Here is a 6,138-nt window from a genome sequence, read left to right on the forward strand (position 1 = left end):
GGTACCGCACTGTCTGCCTCCTCTACTGTTCAATAGATGAGTGGCAGATTTGGGTTTAATCGCACTCCTTCATGGTGGCATCTCGCCCAGTCTGTGCTGCCCACACACACACACACACACATGAACATGCACATGCAAATCAATTCATGTCATTTCTCTAGCGCTTTTACAACGTAGTTTCTGTCAAAGCCGCTTAACATAGACGGTCTAGTAAAGTCCAGATTTCAGAGCTGAAGTCCAGTTCATTTCAGTTCAGTTCAGTGTGCTGTAATCTTCACTGCTGAAAGTCCAAACACTGAAGAGCAAATCCATCCATGCACAGCTCCACAAGACCCAAAACAAGCAAGCCAGTGGAGACAGTGGAGAGACAAACTTCACCAGTTGACCGAAGAAGGAGAGAAACCAGTCTCAGTTAAGCACCACCATATCTTCTCTTGCCTAAGTTGTGCAGAGCTGCAGTCTAGGCGCCGGAGGCTGGAGAGCGCTGGACATCCATCGTGGAGAACTGCAGGTGTGAGTAGGTCACTGGCGGGTGTTCAGGCTGGCCCATGGGATCAATGTGGAGACTTGTCTGTCACTGGGGTCTTTCAGGAATCAGTGTCATGCTCTCCGCTCCTCCATGACCACCACATCATCTGCTCATGATACGGCCTGGTCCAGGATTATGGAGACCTTGTCATCATCTCTTCACAGGTCTTGGATTTCAGAAATGGCACATACACACACACACACAGCCCCATGCTGGTATTAGTGGTTTACGGGGATTGGAGTAATGTATTTCACACAGTAGAGTCCACTTATTCTAAGGCCCGACAGAGAAACTGTGTTAAACATTGCTTATCGTGTTTTAAGAAATGAAAAGTCAAAGCTTTAAAATCATTCAGTAAGTTTTTTATTAAAACAAGCAAACTATTCTGCCAGTTGTGTAAGCTTGAAACTAAACTTTCAAAGTGAAAACAATATTAGTTAGCTTTCCTCAATCATTGGCTGATTATTTTGCTTGTTTTAAAGTAAAAATCACTTATTTTTCATATTATTTCTGAAAACAAGACGACATCTTTTACTCGTCTGGAAAATGTTTCTTGATTTAGGAGTTTGTACTCATGTCTTCAAAGAAATAAATAAAATAAACTCCTTGTAAACTACTAAAACAGTACACACACACACACACACACACACACACACACACACACATACACAGTTGATCTGATGGGACAGAGAAACAGCAGGAGCTGCAGAGTCGGACCCACAGCAGAAGAGCTGATCCTGCTGGATTCGGCCTGTCAGCGTTAGACAGAGTCTGCAATTAGCCCTGGCCAGGCTTATCCTGCAGAGAGAGAGAAATGGAGGAGGAATCGGGACCCGCTGGAGCTCAGCACCTGCTGTGTGTGGAGGAGCATGGATGAAGACGGAGAGAGAGGATAAGAGTTAAATCACATTCTAATGTGCAGATTTCACTTCCGCTTAATGACTCTGTCGTCCAGTAAAGACTAGTGCAGTAGACTGTAAATACACTCTGATATTGGACTCTCGCTCGGCACGGTCCAGCATATTGTGGGTGCACCCTCAGATCTCAAAACTCGGGGCTTCTAGTATACCTGGAATAGATCGGGCTGTTCTATTCCACAGCAACTTAATTTCTGATAATCATCTGACATCTCATGAAACTAAACAATCATTTTCACCTGAGAAATATCGCAAAGCTATGGAGCATGCTATCCCTCTCTCATGCAGAAAAGCTAGTTCATGCTTTAATGACCACTAGATTAGATTACTGCAATGCTCTGTTCACTGTGCAAAATGCAGCTGCTAAAGTTCTGACCAGGTCGAGTGAATATATGATCACATCACCCCAGTGTTATCCTCGATATCCTGGCTGGTTCCCATACACTGGCAAGTTCTGTATTGACTATAAAATATTGCTTCTTACCTGTAAAGCTTTAAATAATCAAGCTCCTGTTGATCTGACCGAGCTTCTGTCTCTGTCTATAATCCAACCCGCTCTTTAAGATCTCAAACTCATTGTAGCCAGAATAGCAAAGTCTACTAAAGGAGGTCGAGCCTTCTCATTTATGGCTCCTAAACTCTGGAATAGTCTTCCTGATAATGTCCGAGGCTCAGACACACAAAGGAAAGCTTTTGAGCTGAAACACATGGGTATCATCTATACATGTCTCTCTTTATCACAAGCAGTGCTGGAATCCTCTTATTCTTCAGAAAACACTGGAACTCTTCCCATGATGTAACTAGTGGTGGTCTTACAGTGTCCGCCTGCCCTCACATGCAAATCCCTCTTTTAAGCTGCATTCAGCTGGATTTTCTTGCTTTCTCTTGGCTAAACCTGAACGTGTGTGTGTGAATAAGCAGCAGTGGGTTCCCCGGTACAGGTGGTCTTTATGCTGTATGTGGAGTTTCTGCTTTACACTAAAGATACCCGCTCTCTGAAACACAGGCCTGCGCTCACACAACCGTCCCTCCGCTCCTCTGGCAACTCTCCCAGATAGAGGAAATAAAAGGAGCGGTGCAGAAACAGTCATCATTTACAAAGCATCTGCTTCCCTTTAGAGTCCAACAAGTCCCATACTTTACAGACCAGACACAGCAACGAGGGTCTTTGTGAGGGGAATATCGATGTGTTCCTGAAGACGATATCCAGAAACTATTCATCACAAGATTGATAAGACGAGCTTTAAAGCACGTGGGTGAAACCAGAGAGAGAGAGAGAGAGAGAGAAAGAATGAGAGAGAATTATTTGCTTTTTAACACCTCCATGTTCTACCTGATCCTGGATGAGCTGAAAGGTGCTGCGTATCGTTTGTTAATGCTTCGCATTTAACTGTCCTGTGTGAATGAAAAGCACTGCTGGAGTAGATTTTCATTTCTGAATTGGCCTCTAAATTCTCACGCGAGGTGATAAAATGTGACGCATTAGGCTAATGTCGTGTTTCATTTCTCCTCACGGTAACCTTTAGAGATCGCCTGGTCAGCAAACCTCACTCCAGAGCGCTTCACATGAGATCGATTATCATATTACTCATGAGATCTGCGAATGTTAAGTGTTAGACATTACTGGGAAACACTTTACTTGAAGAGGTGTTCATAAGGCTGTCATTAACCCTTTATGATCATGATATGATGCACACTGTCAAACAATCCAGTATTTTATGGTCTATTTCCAGCAGCTGAGTTGCAGAAAAAATGAAAATGACTGCCGTAAAATGACAGAAATTTACTGTAAAGTAACAGATTGAAGAACTGAAATTTACCAGAAATTTAATTTAAGTACATTTCTGTAATTTAATGTCTGCTATTTTACAGTATAATTCTGTAATCTAACAGCCGTTATTCATTTATTTTATTTTTCGGTACCCCAGCTGCCAGAAATAAACCGTAAGATTACAGATTTTCTCTACAGAGCGTGTCATGAATGGGAATGAGTCATTCAGTGTCATTCGCTCTGTTGTCATTTATAGATGATCTGGTTTGTTATGAGGACTTGACAAATACATCACTACATGATTTCATCTTTGTGGTGATAACTCGATGTTGCCAAGACTCTTTTTAATATGTGGGCCTGTTATAGCAGACATTCTCAACTACAGTTCTGAGTTGTTTGAACGATAGAAATGAGTTTAGATTTATCTTGATGAAAGATGAAGCATGTACACCTGCACTGTGTGTCTATTCAGAATGGATCGTAACAAGATGACTGTCATCCTTTCTGCCATGGTAGTGTGCAGTGTGACAGTGTGTCAGAGGAGGAGACGCTGTTGCAGAAGCTAGACTGCTGCTCCCCATGACATGTGTTGCAAACTGTAGACCCACACAAGTGTTGCTTAAGCTGACTTTGCTAAAATATGTTTAATATTCAATTAGGCTATTTAAGTACAAAAAATAATAATAAAATAAATAATAATAATAATAAACAAAAAGAAAAACACAAATGCCCGGTCACAGCCCGGTCCAGCACCATAAGTCAAGTCTGGGCTCAGGCAGAGAATCTAAGCTCTTATTTATAAAAAAAAAAATATATATATATATATATATATATATATATATATATATATATATATATATATATCATGAATATTTATCAGTACAAAATTAAATACATTAATTAATAAATAAATTAAATCAACTGCAGTGGTTCCAGCTGAATTTGTATTTAGAAGGCAATTAAATATTAATTAAAATATCTACATATTTTACAGAGTAAAAACACTTTCAAGGAGACACTTTAATGGCAAATACAGTTTGTTTTTACTGAAAAATGTGGTCAGAAAAATATTCATGAAACGCTTATTTTTCATATTTGACTCCGTATGCCATCCAGATGTCAGATTTTCTTGGTTGTAAAAAAAATTTTTTTAATTGATCCAAAGTCAACAAAAATGTATGTGTGTGTATATATATATATGTATATATGTATATATATATATATATATATATATATATATATATATATATATATATATATATATATATATATATGAAGGTCTTAAGCTGTTAATGCAAATGAATAATTTAGCTTTATGTATCTGTCAGGGTTTTGATGGGTATCTCAGGTCTTCCAGTAAGGCTGGTGTCAGGGATCCTGGGCTAGAAAAGGTTGGTGAGCACTGCTCTGTGCTCTACAACATGTGTGCAGATCTGAAGTCTACTCGCACGCCTGAAACAACATCTGAACATGTGCTCGAGCCAATCACGGAGAGAGAGCGATATATTTAAACACGGCTTCGTTAAATCACTGTGGCGTAATTGGCTCTGTTTACTTGTCCTCCGAGGGCGAGCGCAGGATCCTCTGAGGCCCAATAAATGTGGCCAAGCACTTTTCTGATAAGGGAATGCTCATTTTTCACCAGCAATATTTTCATTTTTCCTGGCCCGCAGACAGCTGGCATTAGATTAAACGCTAACCAGGGCTAAGCCTGCAGCAAACAGCAGAGACTTGAAGGGCAAATGCCCTCCCGAATCCATCAGATTTCCCAAGAGCTCCTGTTTGGACGCTAACAACCGTGAGCTTGAAGACGCGGCGGCGGCGGCCACACTGTGTGTTCCACTGCTGTCTGCGCTGACTCTCAAGAGCTCTGCTGAACTGCTGCATTTCATTAAAGGATGCTGTGCAGATGTTTAGGTGATGAATGTGGATGTGCTGGACGCTGAGGGAACTCATCGCAGCTGAAAACAAAGGTGTCGGTTATTTAACACAGCCCGAAAGCGGAACGATTAGAAAGTCTCATTCTGCAGCTCAGAACAGAAGTGATGTCTGAAATCGCCTCACTGGAGTATAACCTACATCTGAAACCTATATTCTATACTGCAATAAGGTAACTGAGACATTTCTGCATCTGCCACTTGCCATGATCACATGAGCAGCCCGCGTCAGTTGCACTGCATTCATGAAGTCTCTCATGCTGCGTTGAGGGATAGCATCTACAACCAAAGCACCACACCAGTGTTCAGCTCCACCTGATGATGCTCCGGCAGCCACAGGACAGCAGCGCCAGTGCTTCACCACACACCAGCTATAGGTAGAGCGGGGAGTATAGAGTCCCCTTAACTGACAGTATAGAGTCCCCTTCACTACACTGGGGCATAAGGACTCACACAGACTGCAGGTTGAGCGCCCCCTGCTGGCCTCACCAACACCACTGCCAGCAGCAGCCTAGTGTTCCCATGTGGTCCAATCCAGACACTGACCAGCCTCAGCCCTGCTCAGCTTCACTGAGTAACCTGTCTTGGGCTGCAGGGGAATTAGGTGAATGGGGTGGTGTTTATATAGAGAGATGAGTGGTTCTACAGGTGGTTTGTCAGGCCCACTCACCTGTCTGAGGCACATTTCAGAAATTTACAATGTTTTGAGGTGTTCATGTGGTGGACATGCTTTTGTTTTTAGGTGATCACAGAAAAGATGGGCTTTATTTATTGTTTGAGTGACAGATCTGACACACACACACACACACACACACACACACACACACACAGCGCTGCTTTTCATTAGATGATCTTTGACTATCTTTGTCTTGCGGTGCATCTCAACAACATTAAAACAGTCGAGAGGAATTGAATTCTAGTTGAGGACCTCAGTGGCGATGGAGACAGATGAACATGTGATGGAAACATGATTTTGTGGATGGT

Source organism: Danio rerio, chromosome 16 (assembly GCF_049306965.1).
Source record: "Danio rerio strain Tuebingen ecotype United States chromosome 16, GRCz12tu, whole genome shotgun sequence".
NCBI classification, from domain to species: domain Eukaryota; kingdom Metazoa; phylum Chordata; class Actinopteri; order Cypriniformes; family Danionidae; genus Danio; species Danio rerio.